Genomic DNA, 21,654 nt, shown 5'->3' with positions numbered 1-21,654 from the left:
ACATACCCACAATGTGGAGACACCCATCAAGATTTGATGTATTTGTCTGCTGCTCTCATAAATGGCAACTTCCATGTGTAATCACTCACAGGTCATTTTTCAAAAGTACTGATAAAACATAATAATAAATATAAATAAAATGAATAAAAACATAAAATAATGAAAAATAAAATAAAATTTTCTAGGAAGAACCAAGCACCTTGGAAGTAGAGCTTTTTTTTTAAATTCCAGATAATCTCCTTCCCTACTCTTGGATGTTTCTAGAATTCAGAGCTATTGATGGAACACCTAAAATAGCCTCCATGAACCTCTAGGCTGCGTGTACATCCCTACTTTGAGTCCAGTCTTCTGTCTACACCATGTTGCACTCACACTCTCCTACATAGACCCATTCTCCTTCAGCTTGCCCACAATGGTATATTTTTGGCACACCGCAATTTGCCTGGAAGACAACAATAAAAACAACAGAACAACAGCCAAGTCCTTTTTTCCTATCCATAAACTCCAGGAACGTCTTCCAGACTTGTGTAGCTGAGGAGGACATCAACCTGGGGAAATGCTTTGAATAACCCATTGTCCTCGTTCTGATTCATCATGTTCTCTATCATTATTTTTGTGCAAGTCTTGGGGCTTGAACTCAGAACAAGAGTGCTCATCTTCAGGGCTTATGTTTTGCTCAAGGCTGGTGGTATAGCACTTGAATCACAGTTCCACTTTCTGCTTTTTGATAATGAACTTCCTAATGGATACTCGTGCCTGGGCTGGTTTCAGACCTCACTCTCAGATACCAACTTCCTGAGCAGCTGGGATTACAGGCATGTGCCACCACATGCTTGGCTGTTGGTTGCATGGTTTTGTGCTAGTGTCAAGGGAAGAGGATTCATCTAGAATACTCTTCCAGACAGTGTGGTCTTCAAAGAGCTCATATTACCCATTCATGGATAGAAACTAGCAATGATGACCTTTTCTAAAGATGTCCCTGTCTGTGTGAAGGATCAAATGTCCCAGACATGTGAGAAGTCAGACTGTCGATCAATCCTGGGGAGGTGTGGAGGTGGGAAGTGAGAGGGAAGGTTTTGCTTACTAGTTATAAAAGTTGACTCAGAGTTACCACCTGCGAGAGCCTCTGTCAGAGCAGGCCTCTCAAGGGTCTACCCCTCCTGGACCTTTCCTGGCTTGTCTGCCAAGATGGCCAAGGTGTGCCACTCACAAGTCACCTAGACAACCCATGTCCCATTGACACAAGGCCAGCACCCCTCCTGATTCCCAATTTCTCATCCTCACAACAGCTCCCTCTATCCCAGCACCAAAGAAGTCACTCCTGGCTGGGCAGGAGAAGAGGAGGAGGCTGGGTCTTCCAATCCATGTGGAGTCCCACACCGTGACACCAGGATCCAGAGAGACACACGTGGGAACCATCGCATGTGGAAAGTTAGGGATTCCATGTAGGAATGACATGTGACCCAGTCTAAGTTATGATGCTGTTGCCTTAGCATTGAAGAGGACACCTTTGTCACAGGACAGGGAGTTGAAAGGTGCACAGGCATTTTTCTGATTATGAAGACACATTGAATCCATGTGCTATCAAACAGAATCTCTCTCACACACACGCACATTCACACACACACACAGGCCATGCAAGATGGACATGCCCATTCAGGGGTACCTCTGATGGATCGACCTGAGATCTTTGGCCAGCATAGGTCACACCAAACAGGACAAAAAGCAGAGCCTTCCTTATGTGGATGCTGCTGATGGTCCTTGTCATGCAGAAGCTCAGAGCAAGGGCAGGTGTGGAGGAGAGGGTCTGAATGGATTCCCCCAGGGCGAGGGGAGCTTGTCTCTATGGCCTTGGTGGAACCCATAGAATCTTGTTCTGCAATCCAAGATGGCAGCCTCCCCCTCAATCCAATCATGGGATGACATCCAATCAACAAATCATCTATAAACACCAAAAAACTTAAATCAGAGGTCTACCATGCTTAGTTTGCATTTCTTGCTGAAGTTAAAAACACAGGAAAAAGGCATAAATGGCAATTCTTATTCAGGAATATGGTCCTATTGATTTGTTCTTCCCATGCTATTTGTTCATCCGTTATGGCTGTTATATAGAGAGGAAGAAACCAGTAGAAAACACTCTCAGAAAAGACAAAGTTTTCCATCACAGCTGTACAAAGGATCTGGGGTGATTTATGTATAAATTGGGTGGTCTGATTTCTCCAACTTGACTGATCACAGGGATTTTTATTCATCAAATTTCTTCATGCAATAGATGGGTGTAACAGCAAACATCTTCCTGGTGGCCCAAGGCCCATTTATCTCAGTATTTCTTACCTTCTCATGTCCCTTGATATCTAACTTAGAGAAAATAGTTGTACCACCCACTGCCAAATGTATTTTTCTTTTTTGCCAGTCCTAGGGATTGAACTCAGGGCGCAGGCACTGTCCCTGAGCTTTTGCTCAAGGCTCTACCACTTAAGTCATAGCACCACTTTTGGATTTTTCTGTGTATGTGGTATACTGAGGAAACAAACCCAGGGCTTCATGCATGGTAGGCCAGCACTCTACCACTAAGCCACGTTCCCAACCCCTCCATTTATCATTTATAGATATCTTAAATATCTATCATTCCCATTGGAGGACTGGTAGCCAGGAGATAAAGCGTATTTGATGTCCATTCGCTTCTCAGAAACAGAAGCATGGACGTTTTCTTGAAACCTTCATGAGATGATGAGTGTGTTCTGAGCTAATTCCTATGCTTGTTTTTCAGATGCTTTGGTTCTGAGCACAAAAATGAGTCTTCACCCAGTGCCAATCCAGCTGCGATATTCTCATCCAATAAGACCGTTTTGGATTTTTTTAGATGGCTGCCTAAAGTGTGCCAGACACACTAAGGATTTCTGGTGTCTTTGGGATGCCTCTGTCACCCCTGGAAAAGAGCAGTGTCCCTGGAAGTTGAGACAAGGTGAGCATCAGCTTTGAAATACTTGGTTCTTCATTCTTGCTTAATCCTATCTTCTGATTTACCCTTCCATGAAAATTTGCCACATCCTTGTTGGAACAAAGGTTTTATATCTATCTATCTATATATCCGTATATGTATACATATATGTGAGTATATATGTATATATACACATTCATATATACATAAAGCCTTTATAAAGTCCTCAAGCCTGACCAAGTCTTCTCTTTCCATGATGGAGAGCCTCAGGACCCAGAAATGCTCAGAACTAAGTCTCCTCAGTTTCTAAATTCAGTTATCCTCCATTCTTCAGTGGCTGTTGCCATTTTGTAGTTGACTCTCTTTCAGGACCATTTCACTGTCATCTCATGTGCCCTGCAGTACTGTTGGAGGTCAAAGTCTGGAGTAGCATCCATAGCAAGGAAGTTTGTTATGACCTTGACTGTGATCCTCCAAGTAGAGACCATAGATCCACCTGGCTAGTTGTAGCTGGCCTGATAATAGACCTGGCTATGGTCATACTCCCTGTTTCAAATAAACCCTACATCTGGAGTCATGCAGTGAGAACAATGGAGCCTATTACTGGCCCTACACTCAAAAATCAGACACATCCAAAAACAGAAAGATACTGAAAGTTCCTCATTTTCACCAAACTTAGAACCAGATCTGTCATACTGAGCAGGGAAAGGAGGGCTCCTAAAGATATTCTTGGTCCTGGAAACCCAGATTTATATGAGGATGAATCATGTTTTCTTTGGTAACATTGCAGCACATGAGAACGGTTTCACAAAAAAGGTTTCACAACCTGATGGACAAGCAAAGCCCTAATCCTGTGGTAGGAAAGTCAAGAGGCACACTGCAGCATTAATATAAAAATATCACATACGCCTGCAGAAATATATTCTCTTTCAAAATAGCACAGCACATATAGCAAGCATATATGACACTCGGGAGCTCATTGAGGAGGAAATGGAGGCCTACAGAATGGAGCATCAGAGGCCAGATGACCCAATGGCCTCTTTCCAGAAGTAAGCACAGGTCATTCAGGATACAGTCCAGCATGTTCCCACAGCTTCCCACTCATCATGAAAATTAAACAACAACAATAACTAAAAAAAAAAAAACAACCCTGATCTGTCCTTGCTGCCTAACTTTAATAAAGCTTTCAGAAATCTCAAAGTAATTTCATTCCTTTCCATAGAAAGAAACAAAGGATTGGAAGTAGTGCTGTGGAAAGCAGGCCTGGCACCCTATGGGATGATTCATGCTTGTAATCCCAGTACTTTCGACCTTGGAGGAGGATTCGAAGTTCAAAGCCAGCCTGGGATACATAGGGGACCCCATCTCAAAAAAAAAACCCAGAAACAATAGGGTTTGTACTTGAAAAGCCAGAAATAAAATGTGAGATGTAGCTGTTATTACTAATATTTAAAAGGCAGATCACCATTTTCTAAAACCAGGGATAAATGCAGGGTTTTTTTTTTAGCAATAATTCTACTAGAATTGTAGTTAGTTCATAATTATTTGCCTTTTGCCTTCTGAGATTTTCTTGTTCTGAAACTAGAAACATTCTTAAATCTTTGATGCATCAAAAGGAAAGTGATAGAACAGGTAAATTACTTCTATCTCCTAAATCTGAAGTCATTAATTTGGTTTTCATTTGATAGGCAAGTCTGTTTCTTACTACATGTCCTTTATCTGATATCTGGAACTAAATTAGCCTTGAATAAAAATGCAGCTGTCTTCTCACCTTTCAGTTGCATACACACATCAGGCAAAACACCACGCATGCAGGGGCATACTTAAAGCAGGCAGGACAATCTGATCCAAGCCTGGCTGAAAACTTACTAAAAGCCCTCACCTCTTCATACCTAATAGCTTTTGCCATAACCTCTGTCTTCATGCCCCATAAAAGCCTAACTCCAATCACCTCCTTGCACAACAACCTCCAATCCCAGGGGAAAGTTGCTGCCCCTTGCTGTTCCTCAATAAAGAGTCCTCACCTGCTGAGATGAGTCCTGTCTGTTCTTTCTCCTCCATTTTCCTCACACTTACTGGTTAGCACCAGGTCTTTTCCATGTTGGCCCTGAGCTTGTAGACAGAAATCAAAGATCTCTAGAATATCGTAGAGAATATCGCTTTTTGTTGGGGATATTTGGGGGGACATTAGGGCTTGAACTCAGCCTCCTGCTTATTAGGCAGAACTTTCTAAGCCCTGCCTCCAACACAACAGATGGTGTTTCCCCTCCCCTCTGTTTGAATTTTCCCTATATGCACGCAATGTATAATGATCAAACTTGGGCTCCTCATGACCCTTCCTTTTCCCCCATAGGACAATGTTTACAATACTATTGCTTTAATTAAGAATGACTTTATGTAACTACATGATTATACATTATCCAGTGCACCTCATCTTCCTAGTCAGCAGGTATCACTTTGTAAAATTTACAAAGCAAAACCTAGAGGTTCCTTGAACCTGAAGCCTCCTCTGAGAACAATGCAATATTGATACAGTGGGCAGAAAGTTGCTAAGTCCAAGGGGTCCAAACTACCAAAACCACATAAGGGGTATCCTTTCAACTCAGTAAATCAGTAGCAGGTAGAACAGCTGGGCCAATAATCTCATGTACACTAGATACATATACCTGGTGTCTAGATTGCAACTAACAGAACATGTACATTGCAATGCAAATTGTCATTCTTCAAGATAATCAAAATTGATGGCTCAACCAAAATTCGTGGCTGAACAGAAAGTCTGACACTGGTGTCTATTTTGTATCTTATCTTTTGTTAAGATGTGAATACTCACAAAAGAAAAAGAAAAATGCAGGCGACTCCCGGGGGAAGATGGCGGAGGAGAAGCTGGAATCTGAACAAGCTCTCGCATAGAAAGCAGTTTTAGAGTTCCAGTGAACAGTCCTAAGCCAGAGAATCACACCAAGTGTGCCATCACAGGACAGAGAGTTAGACAAGAGAGGGGAAGCCAAGGCAAAAAGACACATCTGAGCGCCTGCCAGCTGCCGCCGCTGTGGCAGCGGCGGCAAGGTTGAGGCGGAGAACGCAGCCAGGGCCATAACTGAGCGCTCACACAGAGAGTCCAGGACGAAGGAGCCAGACGCAGTGGGCGAGCGGATTCTACTCAACACCAGCAAGAACTGACAAGGAGCAGACATCTTCATCCTGCAGTTCGCAGACCAGAGACGACCCAGGATCCAAGACTTGAAGTGAGTAGAAGCGCAACATCCTCACTCCTTCTCAGGGAGCAGAGGAGGGAAGGCCACCCCTCCCCCCCCAGCACCGGTGATCTCCATCTTGGATACCGACAAAGCTCGGAGGAGCTGCCAGCTCCAACCCAGGCCTTGGAATAAAACGAGTCATTTAGCAGGTCACAAGAACTTAACGGCGAAGTGACCTGCCAGACTCGGCTCCATCCAGGGAAAAGTCACCCAGCTCAGGCACCAGCCATTGGAGTGGTTTGCCTCCCTGGGTAACCAGAGCCAGAGGCTGCCCCTCCCTCTAGCAGCCTCCACAATCAATTGAAAAACAGAAACCCTGAGAACGGCTCCAGGCTGGGTTCTGTGAGTTTTTTTTTTTTTTTTCTTTCACGAAATAGCCCCAGGAAAAAGCTACTGATTGTTGAAAGGCCTCAACTCTACCCAGAACCTAGCCTTACCACTGCATCCCCCTCTTTTGTGATTCTCAAAGCAGATCACCCTCCCAGTAAACTAATCTGGGAGGGGGATCTCAAAATCTTGGGTAAAGCAGAGCATTTTTCTGCCTGTTCGAACAAACTGACTTAAGAAACCAATCAAGCCACAGGACCTCAAGCTGACCAGAGACTCAAACAAGAGGCTGTTTACAGACAAAAGGGAGATACAGGATTCTTCTCACCCCTCCCAAAAAATCAAAAAAAAAAAAATCAAAGAATTTTTTTTTCTTCTCTTCCTCTTTTCTTTTTTTTCTCTTTTTTTCTTTTTTTTGGTACCTTATATATATATAATTTTTTTCCTTTTCTAAAAATTTTATTCTTTAATTTTTGCCTTTTTTGAAAATATAGTTTTCCAGTAACTTTTTTTTTCCTCTTATAATTTTTATTTTAGGAATACATGAATGTGCGTTTTCCTTTCTTTTTTTTGTCTTCTTTCTCTTTTTCTTTCTTTCTTAACTATCTTTTTTTTTTTGTCTAGCTCTACTGAACTTCTGATCTTTTTCTCTCCCTTTCTAATCCTTTTCACCTTTTCCTCTCTTTTGATCTTCTGTATGTGACTTAACTCTTGTCCCGCACATCCTCAGATAAACCCGTAGATAACTAGTAGACCCTATCCCCCATTGTGTACACACTTAATCCACAAATTTATTACTCAATTCAAAACCTCTGAGACTTAAATTCCTTAATAGCAGTACTACCTCTTTATACCTATATAATATTTTAAGCATTTTCTTAAGTTTTTCACTTCTCTTCTATGTCCCTACCCTTCTATTAATATACTCACATTCCTCTCTAAATAGATGGTCTTTTAATCTCCATAATAATATTAATTTTTACGTTTCTATTTTTTTCTGGTCTCTTTTCATTTCCCTTTCCCTTTCTTCCTTTTCTCTCTCTCTCTACTTGCATCCTACTCAACCTATATCCTGCATTGAGATTAGGACATAGTTAACTCTCCCTGTGCCTCCCCACACCAATCTATTCCTATTTTTTACCCACATCTCTCCCTAACCCTAAAAATTTCTGGTTTTCCAAATTCTTCTCTGCGGTTTGAAACCCATTAACATATAGTTGTTTGATGTTGAATAGATGTATCTGTTGAACTAGATTGTATCTGTAGACTATTGACTGTATAAATGCAAACGTTGGTTGATGGTGGCCTTAAGATAGTGTTGTAGCACAAAACTGGTGCTATTTTCATCTCAAATGGGCAGAGTAAGCTGGAAAACACAAGAAAAATGGCAAATCCGGGTATCTCAATTCCCAATCTTGATAATCAGGGGTCAGATCAGATAATGAACAACCCAGAGGAGAGTTCCCAAATAGCCCTACAAACACTGGTGGCAAACATGATAAATGAGAAGTTTGACAACTTACAAAGGACTCTGTATGAGCGTGATAGGGAGAGAGAGGAGGCATCCCAAAAGTTTTTACAGGAATATCATAAGCGTGAGGAAGCTACTCAAAAACTGATACAGGATTTGCATGAACAACTTGAGAATACTCAAAGAGAAAGGAGGAATGGCGTGAGCAGGCTGAGAACACTCAAAGAGAACTGCAGGAATCCCACAAACGGGAAGAAAGAGAACTGCAGGAATCCCACAGACCGGAGGAAGCTAATCAAAGAGTAATTCAGGAATTGAGAAACCAGGTAGAGAATACACAAAGATCACTAAAGGCATTCATAGAATCCATTAACAAAGAGCTGAAGGAAGTCAGGGAGACCACAAAGGGAATGCTGAATGGAACCCAACAGAAGGAATGGGAGTCCAAAGAAACCATAACCAATCAACTAAGTGATTTGAGAACAAACACTGAACACCAAATTAAGGAAGTAAAGAAATTCATCCAAGACCTAAAACAGAGCTTCAACAAAGAACTTGAAGCCATCAAAGCTGACCAATTAGAAGGAAAAGAGATAAAAAACAAAGTAGAGAGTCTTGACAGCAGGTTAGACCATGCAGAAGATCAAATCTCAGGGATTGAAGACAGCCTTGATATTATAGAGAAAGAACATACAACCATCCAAGACAAGTCCAAGAAATATGATAGATCTATCCAACACCTGGAAGACACCATCAGAAGGCCTAATCTAAGAATAATGGGTGTAGAGGAGCACCTAGAAACAGAAGTTAATGGTCTAGGAAATTTGTTTAACAGGATCCTAGTAGAGAACTTCCCAAACATACAAAAAGATAGGCCTATTCAGATACAAGAAGCTTTTAGAACCCCAAATAGACCAGACCAGAATAGGACATCCCACCATCACATTATAATCCACACAGGATCAACCCAGACCAAGGAAATGATCCTTAAAGCTGTCAAGGAGAAAAGATTAATCACCTATAAAGGGAAACCACTTAGAATTACCTCAGATTTCTCAGCAGAGACAATCAAAGCAAGAAGAGCCTGGAATGACGTATGCCATGCCCTAAAAACAAACAACTATCAACCAAGAATACTGTACCCAGCTAAACTCTCCTTCATAACTGAAGGCCAAATTAAAACCTTCCATAGCAAAGAAAAATTGAAACAATACATCTCCACCAAACCAGCCCTACAAAAGATTCTTAAAGATGTCCTACACATAGAAAACCAACAAGACCGCAATAAAGGCCAAGAAACTGCACCCAAACTGAGAATCCAAGAACCTTAGGAAGAACCCAGTTTTTGCAGCCCCCAAGAAGGTGGATAACATGGCAGGAACTCCCAAATACCTCTCAGTCCTATCTCTTAACGTGAACAGACTGAACTCTCTAATTAAGCGACATAGACTGTCTACTTGGATTAAAAAACAAGACGCTTCTATCTGCTGCCTGCAGGAGTCACATCTTGCCCGTAAAAACAAACACATTTTCAATGTTAAATGCTGGAACAAAATCTACCAAGCAAACGGCCCCCATAAACAGGCGGGAGTTGCAATCCTAATATCAGATAAAATAGACTTCAAATTAAAATTCGTGAGAAGAGATAAAGAAGGTCGCTACATACTAATTAAAGGATCTCTCCTTCAGGAGGATATTACAATTCTAAATATCTATTCGCCAAACAATGGAGCACCCAAATTTATCAAAGAAACACTACTTTCCCTCAAATCCCATATTGATCCAAAGACATTAATTGTTGGGGATTTTAACACCCCACTCTCCCCACTAGATAGATCAACTCGGCAAAAACTCAACAGAGAAACCGCAGATCTAAACAGCTGCATAGATCAACTAGACTTAACAGACATCTACTGAACATTTCACCTAGCAGCATCAGAATTCACGTTTTTCTCAGCAGCACATGGAACGTTTCCTAAAATAGACCACATTTTAAGCCACAAAGCAAACTTGTCTAAATTCAGAAACATTGAAGTTATACCTTGCATTCTCTCTGACCACAAGGGAATAAAATTAGAACTCAACACCAAAAGCCACCAAAGAAAGTCCGGTATCACATGGAGGCTGAACAACACACTGCTGAATCAAGAGTGGGTCATGGAAGAGATTAGAAAGGAAATTCAAATGTTCATGCTTTTCAACAAAAATGAACACACAAATTACCAGCTCCTCTGGGACACAGCAAAGGCAGTACTCAGAGGCAAGTTTATAGCTCTGAGCTCCTACATCAACAAATTGGAGAGATCTGAAACTAGCAATTTAATGACACATCTAAACCTCCTTGAAAAAGAGCAGCAAGATAAACCCCAATCCACTAGACGGAAAGAAATAATCAAAATTAAATCAGAATTAAATGAATTAGAATCCAAAAAAACTATAGAAAGAATCAACAAAACAAAGAGTTGGTTCTTCGAAAAACTTAACAAAATTGACAGACCCTTAGCAAATCTTATCAGAAAAAGGAGAGAACACACCCAAATTAATAAACTCAGAGATGAGAATGGAAACATCACCACGGAAACAACCAAGATTCAGAACATTGTAAGGGAATACTTCTCAAAACTTTATGCTAATAAGTTTGAGAACTTGACAGAAATGGACCTTTTCCTAGCAAATATTGACATGCCAAAACTAAACCAAGATGAGTTAAACCAGCTCAACAGGCCCATATCAAGCATTGAAATAGAAACAGCAATAAGAGACCTCCCAGCTAAGAAAAGTCCAGGACCAGATGGTTTTACAGCGGAATTTTACAAGGTCTTCAAAGCAGAGCTCACACCAATACTCCTCCAACTCTTCAATGAAATTGAAAGAGAAAGCTCACTACCGAACACATTCTATGAAGCCATCATAACCCTCATCCCAAAACCAGGAAGGGACTCATCAAAGAAAGAGAACTATAGACCCATTTCTTTGATGAACATTGATGCAAAACTTCTCAACAAAATTTTGGCCAATCGACTTCAACAATTCATCCAAAAAATCATACACCGTGATCAAACAGGATTCATTTCAGGGATGCAAAGCTGGTTCAATATACGCAAATCAATTAATATTATTCATCACATCAACAGGAGCAAGAATAAGAACCACATGGTTATTTCAATAGATGCAGAAAAAGCATTCGACAAGATCCAACACCCCTTTATGATGAAGGTTCAGGAAAAATTAGGAATCCATGGAACATTCCTCAATACAATAAAGGCTGTATATGACAAACCTACAGCCAGCATTATTCTCAATGGTGAAAAACTAAAGCCATTTCCTCTTAACTCAGGAACAAGACAAGGATGCCCACTCTCTCCTCTTCTCTTCAATCTAGTATTAGAATGCCTAGCTACAGCAATAAGACAAGATGCAGACATAAAGGGGATCCAAATAGGGAAAGAAGAAATAAAACTCTCCCTCTTTGCAGATGACATGATCTTGTATTTAAAGAATCCCATAGACTCCACTCCCAAATTACTCAAGCTGATTCAAAACTTTGGCAAAGTAGCAGGTTATAAAATTAACCCCCAAAAATCAATGGCTTTTCTATATGCCAACAATGAGAAAAGTGTGGCTGAAATTAGGAAAGCAACTCCATTTGTAATAGCCCCACAAAAAATAAAATACCTTGGAATTAACTAAAGAAGTGACATACCTCTATGACGAAAACTTTAAAATCTTGAAAAAGGAAATCAACACAGAACTTAAAAAATGGCAAAACCTCCCATGCTCCTGGATTGGAAAGATTAACATTGTGAAAATGGCAATTCTTCCCAAGGCTATCTACAAATTCAATGCAATACCTATCAAAATTCCAACCTCATTCTTCAAGGAAATAGAAGAGGCAATCCAAAAATTCATATGGAACAATAAAAGACCCCGAATAGCAAAAACGCTCCTCAACGGAAAGAACACTGCTGGAGAAATATCAATACCAAACTTCAAACTCTACTATAAAGCCATAGTAATCAAAACAGCTTGGTATTGGCATAAGAACAGACCTCAGGACCAATGGAATAGAATTGAAAACCCAGAAATGAACCTACAGACCTATAGCCATCTAATCTTCGATAAGGGAGCTAAAACAATAGAATGGAAGAAAGACAACCTCTTCAGTAAATGGTGCTGGCAAAATTGGTTAACTACATGTAGAAAACTTAAGCTAGATCCTTATATATCACCCTGCACCAGAATCAACTCCAAATGGATCAAAGTCCTTGAACTCAAAGCAGACACTCTAAAAACATTACAGGATTGAATAGGAGAAACCCTAGGTCTCCTTGGCTCAGGCTGAAATTTTCTGAATAGAGACCCAGAAACACAACAAATCAAAAAAGGTTGGACAAGTGGGATTGACAAAGTTGCAGAGCTTCTGCAGGGCAAATGACATAGCTAGCAAGATCAATAGAAAACCCACGGATTGGGAGAAGATCTTTACTAGCCATACAACGGGACAAGGGTCTCATATCTAAAATATACTTGGAACTCAAAAAATTAAACCACCCAACAACAAATCCTCAAAGAAACAACTGCCCAATAAATAAGTGGGCGAAAGACTTAAAGAGAAGCTTCTCTGAAGAAGAAAGAAGAATGGCCAATAGACACATGAAGAAATGTTCAACATCCCTAGCCATAAAAGAAATGCAAATCAAAACAACATTGAGATATCACCTCACTCCAGTTAGAACAGCAAAAATCAAGAACTCTAACAACAACAGATGCTGGAGGGGATGTGGACAGAAAGGAACTTTACTTCATTGTTGGTGGGAATGTAAACTTGTTCAACCACTTTGGAAAGCAGTATGGAGGTTCCTCAAAAGACTTCACATAGAACTCCCCTATGACCCAGCAATCCCACTTTTGGGCATTTACCCAAATGTTTACAAACAAGACCACACTAAAGCTACTAGCACAACTATGTTTATTGCAGCATTATTTACCATAGCTAAGATATGGAACCAACCCAGATGCCCCTCAGTAGATGAATGGTTCAAGAAAATGTGATATATATACACAATGGAATTCTATGCCTCCCTCAGAAAGAATGACATTTCCCCATTTGTTAGGAAATGGAAAGGTTTGGAAAAAATTATATTAAGTGAAGTAAGCCAGGCCCAAAGAAACATAGGTCCCATGGTTTCCCTTATTTGTAATATCTAGTATATGCATGAGTCAAGCAGAAAAGGTCAGATAATGTGATGTCAGGAAAATGAACCCTTAGATGTGTTTTAATGTTTTTTTCTTTCATGCATGTGTTTCTAATGCATCTATAAGATTATCTCTTTGTTGCTTTGTATGTCCCTCCCCCACAGTATAACCCCTGCTTTCACTATATTTGATGTCAGTATAACTTGTGGAGGAGATGGGGAATAACCAGTTGTTTAAGGATACAGGTGGACCTGTTGCAACAATGAGAAGTACAAGTTGTCATGTCCAAAACGAGCTTTACAACATCGGTGTGGGGGGGTCAGGGGGGAGGGGGGGAAGGAATAGGATTGGGATGGGGGGAGGGGGGCGGCTGGGAAGGGATGTGAAGGCTAAACAAAGGAGGAGGCTGCAATGCTTGGTAAGAAATGTACGCATTATCCTGCCCATGTAATTGTAACCCCTCTGTACAGTATGTTAACAAATAAAATTAAATTAAATTTAAAAAAAAAAAGAAACAAGAATAGAAAAAAAAAGAAAAAGAAAAATGCAGAGAAATATCTGCTTATTTTCCATGAATTGGCACATGAAGAATCTAAAGGTGCACATAAGAGGCCTAGAGGTATCTCAATTCTAATCAAAGTCAGGAGAGCACTGACACTGAAAGAGGGAGAGCTGTGAAAGAAAGCTGGGAAAGAGAAAAAGCTAGAAAAGAGAAAAGAGCATCTGGAAAAGGTAGGAAAGATAGCTAGGAAAGAGAAGGGAGCTGGGAAAGAGAAGGAAGAGCTGAGAAAGAGCTAGAAAAGAGCAGAAAGAGCATCTGGGCCTGGGCTAGGCCTTATCTACAGTCAGGGCCCTGGAGGAAATGGCTTTAAGTAAGTAGGTTCAAACATCTTATTCAGTTAAGACAATCAACTTTGAGTTCCTCTCCTTCCTCAGCCAAGGCCATGTGAAGCTGAATCCTGGCTGGCAAATCTCATTCATGTTCTCTATCTCTGATGAGTCAACAGTCACTCACACCAGAGCATCCCAACAGACCTTTCTCCAGTCTTATTCTCCAGTCTTAATTCTATCCATCCCACAATCATTTCCAGTAGCAACTCTGGCCATTTAAAATCTATCTACATCACGTTTGAAGTCCCAACACCCTTTCTCAATGCCACAAGAAGTCCCTTAAGCTTGGCTTCAGCCACAACCAGCTCTAATCCCATTGCTACATGAGCATTCCTTCAGGAAAGCACCATTTTTTCCGCTGAGCACAGTACTTTCTTCCTTCACTACATTCTTTCCTCATCATTCAATTTCTTACCTTTGGAGTCATTTCTCCCAGATTTTCCCATGGTTCAAAGGCAGTTCCAAGTACAACCTCCCTTCCCCCCACACATGAACGCTTTCGCTACAGCTGAATTTTATCAAGAATATATTACACTAGTTATTATTTGCACAGTGCACCAAATTGGTTTTACCAGGGGGAATAAACGCCTGGCACCAAGCATCACAATCTTTCACATTTGCACCTGATCTTTCAGTGGATAACAGAGCCATCCACATTTGTGGTGGCCAACAGTGTCAGCTCTGCTTGAGATTTCAGCCTTCCTGGTATCCAAGGTTTGGATGTTCTAAGAAGACTGCTCTAAATAGCACTTTGATTCCAGCACTCAGGAATTAAGAATTATTTCCTGCAACACTCACTGCCATTGAAACTCATTCAACATCTACAAGCTAGGAATAAGACTGATGTGCAAACACCATGCTGCCTTCACCTAGACAGTCTCCAAACCTTCTGGGGCAAGTGGGAGGTTCTCCCCTCACCAAACCTACAACCATCTCATTTTCTCCACTCCTAGAGGAGGCCATTCAGCTTGAGAAAATTACTAAGACTATCTGTAAAAAAAAAAAAAAAAAAAAAAAAAGGTACAATATGGTTTCACTGAGATGTTCACACATAGATGAATCCAAGAACTTTAAGAAAACAACAATTCATGAAGTTTTTTGTGTAAGTGCCGGGGCTTCAAACTCTGGTCCTGGGCCCTAAGCTTTTGTCCTCAAGGTTTGTATTCTACCAGTTGAGCCTCAGCTCTACTTTTATGTGGTTTATGTGGTTTGTTTTGTTTTTGATAATAAGTTGGAGATAAGGGTTTCAGACTTTCCTGCTCCTGCTGGCTTCAAACCTCAATCCTCAGACCCAGCTTTCTGAATAGTCAAGATTAAAGGCTTGGACCAGCCAAACCCTGCACCTGAGGGCTTCTGCAAGGGCACACCCTCTCAGAAGAGGAAGAGAAAGTAGAGGGGTGGGATCATCATGTCCTGCAGATAAAGGAGAGCAGCATGGTGCCTGGACTTCATTCACTTGGTGCAGCTGCTGGAGGAAGGGAGTGACAAGCAAGCAGGAGCAGGATGGGAAAAAGGCTCCAGAAAGGATGTGAAGACCAGACTCCCAAGGTAGACTGTGGAGCCAGTGATGAAGTGAAACTTCCCATTATAGAGGCAGAGGTGAAGGCTGAGGCTGGGTGGTTCAGCCTCTTCTCAGCAGTGACTGTAAGGAACAGAGCAGGGGTCTAGTCAATTCACCTTAGTTTCTTATTCCCTGCCAAAGACTTTTCCCTCCAACTGTAATCATGGCAATTTCATCTGAAGAAGTTTTGTTGATTGAAAAAAAGCTTCAAAAGTAGCAGATGGAGCTCCATATCTCATGGCTGCCTGCAAAGAATGGTTTACAGCCTCCCTTGCTGGCCCCGTGGGGGTCCTGGCCAGAAGCAGCACCATCTAAAGTTCACAGGGTATGCATCAGCATTTAGTTGGCCTGTGAGAATAAGGTGCAGGAGGTGGGCCTGGATGGCACTGTGTCCAGCATGCAGCCATTGTCCATGTCCCATAACCTGGCGAGCCTGGCCCTGTGCATCCTCAGCCAGGGTTCAGGCTCCAAAGAGGAGACTGAAGGGCCTGAGAGCAATCCTGTGCACAACTCACTGGGCACCAGCGCTGACCCAGACAACCAGGAAAGGTTAGTAAAGTTTCAGCCTTCCTTATGGCCTTGGGACTCAGTGAGGAACAATTTGAGGAGTGCTCTGACAGATATGCCTGTGCTCTATGATATCCTCTGTATAATTAGCGACAACAACAACAAAAAAACATGACTCTTGATCCATTCTCTTGGGATGCAATTCCTCCAAAACAGAATCCTTAGGCATTGCAGCTGATCACTAAAAAGAAATCTCTTGCTGGAGCAACACCGATCCTCTTGAAGCAGATAGAAAGACTGACTAAATCAGGAAAACCAGGAGCACCAGCTACAAAGAGATTTCAACTCTGAGCTCTGGAGATGAAGGCAACACTGGAAACTTTTAAAAGTTGGAGATAAAATACTTGGAGATCTGAGCTACAGAAGTGCAGGATATCTTTCCCCATCATGGTACATTTGAAGTAATAAGGAACACAAATCTAATCTGGAGAAGATACCTGAAGACTACTGCCCCCTGAATGTCTAAATTCCCAGTGATTTACAGTGATCTGCATGCATCAAGGTTTCTATTGAGAAGCAGGCTCCAGACATAGGTGATATTGGCACAATTCATCTCTTCTAGCAACCTCTATCCAAATCCAAAAGAAGCTCCCCACATTGGCAGACAAAATTAGAAGCAGCACCAATGTTCTCATGTGTAAAGAATGTTTTTCACAGCTCTCTTGGGAAGTTGTTCAAGTTTAACCACAAATACCTCACATCTCGGTCAAAAACCAGATTCTCTCTTCAGCCCTTCCCACGTTTGCTGTTATCTTTTTTTTTTTTTTTTTTTTTTTTGGGTCCAGTCGTGGGGCCTGAACTCTGGGCATGGGTGCTGTCCCTCAGCTCTTCAGCTCAAGGCTACGACCCTACCACTAGAGCCACAGCACACTTCCAGCTTTTTTCTTTTTGCTCATGTGGTGCTGAGGAATCGAACCCAGGGCCTCATGCATGCAAGGCAAACACTCTTACCACTGAGCTACCTTCCCTGCCCCTTTGCAGTTATCTAATTCTTTGTGCCATTCCACAAATGATAATCCCCCCAAATCAGTCATTGAGAAGCCAAGTGCAGAGGACCACCTCTATGTTCTAGAGTATAACTTGCACCTGCTGATTAGAGAGGTTCATAAGAAATACCTTTACCATCATGAAGACCCACCCAGCAAGTGTACCTTTTGGCCACAAAAGAATGAGACTTTCAGTCTGCAAGCTTTTGATAAAAATGAAATTAATTTATTACAGTCCAGTGAAAGGTTTCTGGAAAAAAATAAGCAAAGCATATTTTTTCTAAGGAACAGATTAGCTGCAACCATTGACAGCTTGCCAAGTCTCACTGAGGATCCTCACATACAGGCTCATTGGTCCAGTATCAGTGATGTTTATGAATTCAGTGTGAAGGTGTTCATCATATCCCAGGGCTATAAACCAATATGTAAGTCTATTCAGCTGCAGTTGAACATTGGAGTTTAGCAGATCCGAGTTGTATACAGAGATGGAAGGGTGATCACACTGTCTCTTCAGGAGCAGGAGCTACAGAATTTTCTTCTGTCTTAGCACCATGGGCACACAGGTCAGCAGCTGGCCAAGGTCATGGGCTGGCAGGTCCTGAGTTTCAGTAACCATGTGGGCCTGAGTCCTATAGAGAGCATTGGCAATGTGTCCACCATAACCGTGGCCTCTGCAAATGGTGACTATGCTATTTCAGTTCACAATGGGCCTGAGAGTGGCAGCAAAGTCCTGGTGCAGTTTCCATGGATCCAGAGCAAAGATGTTCCCAAGAGTGATGTGCCCCAGGACAGTAAGTGGAACCATCTCCATGGGCCCTTCAGAGAAGTTCAGTGGAAGAAAATGGAAGGTTGACACTTCCTTCATAAACTGGAGCTGCTCATGTCTGCACTCAGCCTTGTCTGCTCTGATTCTTCCATAAAGTGGACTGTAGAGGATTGAAGGACAATTATAAGCACAACAAAGAAATGCCTTCCAAAGGAGTTTCTTTTTAAAGCAATGAAACAAACACTTATCAGTTTGAAACTTTTCACTTTGTATTTTTCTTTTTTTTATTGTGAAAATACTGTACAGAGGGGTTACAATTACATGGGCAAAATAATGAGTACATTTCTATCAAGCATTGTAGCCTCCTCCTTTTTTTTCCCCTTCCCATCCTCTCGCTACCCCCTACCCAAACTCCTCCCCCCCCCAAAGTTGTAAAGTTCATTTTCAACATAAAAACTTGTACATCTCATCGTTGCAATGGGCCCACCTGTATCCCTATTTAAACGATTTGTTTTTTCCCTTCCCCTCCACAGATAATGCCAACATCAAATACAGTGAAAGTAGGGGTTATACCAAGGAAGGGGGACATACAAAGCAACAAAGACATCAACTTATAAATATGTTAGAAACTGCATGAAAGAAAAAAAAACATTTGAATACATATCTTAGGGTTCATTTCGCTTAACATCAACTTATCTGACCTTTTCTGCTTGACTCAGACATATATTGCATATAAGGGAAACCTTGGGACCTATGTTTCTTTGGGCTTGGCTTACTTCACTTAATATAATTTTTTCCAAGTCTTTCCATTTCCTAACAAATGGGGAAATGTCATTCTTTCTGATGGAGGCATAGAATTCCACTGTGTATATATAACACATTTTCTTGATCCATTCATCTACTGAGGGGCATCTGGGTTATTTCCATATCTTAGCTATGGTAAATAATGCTGCAATAAACATACTCATGCTGGTAGCTTTAGTGTGGTCTTGTTTGTGATCATTTGGGTAAATGCCCAAAAGTGGGATTGCTGGGTCATAGGGGAGCTCTATGTGGAGTCTTTTGAGGAACCTCCATACTGCTTTCCAAAGTGGTTGAACAAGTTTACACTCCAACAATGCAGTAGGGTTCTTCTTTCCACATCCCCTCCAGCATCTGTTATTAGAGTTCTTGATTTTAGCCATTCTAACTGGGGTGAGGTGTTATCTCAATGTTGTTTTGATTTTCATTTCTTTTATGACTAAGGAGGTTGAGCATTTCTTCATGTGTCTATTGGCCATCCTTTCTTCAGAAAGGTTTCTCTTAAGTCTTTAGCCCACTTATTTATTGGGCAGTTGGGAAATCTTTCATTTTGTAACTAACAAGTACTTTGAAAATGCAGCACAATTGTAGATAAGCAGTATGGGAAAATATAAAATTGTACTTTTATGCAGTTAAACTGAGAATGTTATTAAAACTTGCTTTCAAATAGCCTTTTGATGTTACCGTCAATTAAAATACGTGATTAAAAATCTCACGTAAGTCAGGCGCCTGTAATCCTAGCTTTGCAGGAAGATGAGCTCTGAAGATCCTAGTATATAGGCAGCCAGGCAGGAAAGTCCATAAGACTCTTATTTCCAATAAAGTACTCAGTAAAATGATGGAAGTGGAGCTGTGGCTCAAGTGATAGAGTACAAGCACACAGACCCGACAGCTACCCCTTTATTTATCCCTAATAAGCAGAAGAACTTGCCCCTCTGCTCAGATTGGTTGAGCTCAGGTTTACCATCTTCTCTGCTTGTGATAGTCTAGTTTCAATAGGATAAAATGTGTTTACATAAGGTGATTTTCAAATAAGATTAACAGTTCACAAATAATCTCAAAATCTGCCAATGCCCTCTGCTATTTCTTAAATAGTCAAGGGCAGGTCATAATCCTTATATTTCATATAATCATATATATATATAATATATATTTTATACATTATATTTTATATAATCATAATCCTTATATTTTACAAAGCCTTTATCCCAAGGCAGCTCCCCTTTTCCTTAAGAGCCAAGCCACCAGGCCAAATGAGGAACTTTTAAGCAGGCCACTTTGACAGAAAAGACAGTTTCTCACCCATATATATATTTGTAAAGGAGGTTGTGTATTATTTCTACAAATTTCATCTGTACAAGTTATATTTACCTTCCAAAGCAGGAAAGCAAGGTACTGCCCACTTTTGTAATTTTCCTCCATAGTATGTGTAAGTCGAAATATTGTATGTTATATACACGCATATATGTACTATACATATATATCAATTATATATTCAAGAGTGGTATGATTTTCATGTATGTCTTAGGATAGGAAAAGGTTTCTCTGAATTTGGACAAGGTTTCCCTTGTATGTATTTTTGTAATAAAATTTGTAAATATAGGCCCTCAAAAATTAGTTGCCTGTTCCCAATATTAATAGATCAAGAACCACCATCATATTGGGTATGGGGGTGGGGGGAGAGGCTGGGAAGGGATGTGAAGGGTTCACAAAGGAGGAGGCTGCAATGCTTGATAAGAAATGTACGCATTATCTTGCCCATGTAATTGTAACCCCTCTGTACAGTATGTTCACAAAAAATAAAAATTAAAAGAAAAAAAGAAAAAAAGTGTAAATGATGGTGGTTCTTTATCTGAATTCATCCATCTCTATCTTCAGATTTAGAATCCCCTTTCAAACCATTATTTTGAAAAAACAAAAAACAAAACTTTTGTCTGTGTACAGAAGCCTTTAGGCACAAGCAGCCGGAACTAGGCACCTCACCCAGAACTAGGCTCCATTCTAAGTTGCATAGACACAGAGCGGCATCCCATAGAGTTATACCACCATCCCTGGTCACACAGGACTGCACCAGTTCCACCACAAGCCCAGGGCAGAGAAAATGCTAAGTAAATGAAAATGAAACCATTTTACAGGTTGCCATTCATTTACTTTAAGGTCCTGTGTTTGAGCATTTGTAGGCATGTTGAGATGGCCACTGTGGGTGCTGAACAATTCTGTTACCCTCTGAAGTCAGGAAGTGTGATGGATTTCCATCCTGCAATGGCCCATTTAGTGAACCTTTGTCCCAATTCATACAGCATAGGCTCCCACTTGTTGATATTGAAATATGGATACTGGGTCTAACTGGCCGCATATTTACATCTTTGTGTGAAAAATCTTTGCCCCCCACTCACAGGTAATAGGCATGTCTGAATCCCTAGAGGGAGGGCCAGGGACTTAGACAATAGGTTACCAGATACCCCCAGACCTGTACCATGAACTTGAGACTGAGTTCTCAATCTCCTTGTAAAACTGTCCCATGATCATGACCATACTTAGGCCCTGACCAATTCAGCCACCATTGTTCCATGCCTTGGTTTCTCCTAACTCTCCTCTGGTCACCATGGTATCCCTTCTCAACTCTCCATTAGAGTTGATCTGGTTTGTTGAGATTGTTTGTCTGCTCTTTCTTTCCTACCCTCATAGCTCAGTTTCCTAACAGTATGAAGTGCATTGAGAATGCAAGTTCTACAAAGACTCCCAATTTGGGAGTCTCTCAAAATGTGGCTGCTCTTTCTCTTGACTGAATTCCCATATAACAATCTCAGTTTGGCCTGATGAGGGTACCTGAGGATAGGTGCCCCAAAAGAGCAAAGTTTTTATGAAAAATGATACTGCCACCATCTGT

The 21,654-nt window shown here is 41.1% G+C and overlaps 1 pseudogene; it reads left to right on the top strand.

The window, feature by feature from the left end:
- The first annotated feature begins 15,864 nt into the window (after nucleotides 1-15,864).
- LOC138819000 (mediator of RNA polymerase II transcription subunit 17-like) lies at nucleotides 15,865-18,137 on the top strand (annotated as a pseudogene).
- Nucleotides 18,138-21,654: the final 3,517 nt, after the last annotated feature.

The sequence above is a fragment of the Dipodomys merriami genome, unplaced genomic scaffold (assembly GCF_024711535.1).
Source record: "Dipodomys merriami isolate MVZ:Mamm:240054 unplaced genomic scaffold, mDipMer1.0.p SCAF_8, whole genome shotgun sequence".
NCBI lineage: Eukaryota > Metazoa > Chordata > Mammalia > Rodentia > Heteromyidae > Dipodomys > Dipodomys merriami.
The sequence above is the reverse complement of the archived record's forward strand: the minus strand, read 5'-3'. Positions and strand labels throughout refer to the sequence as shown.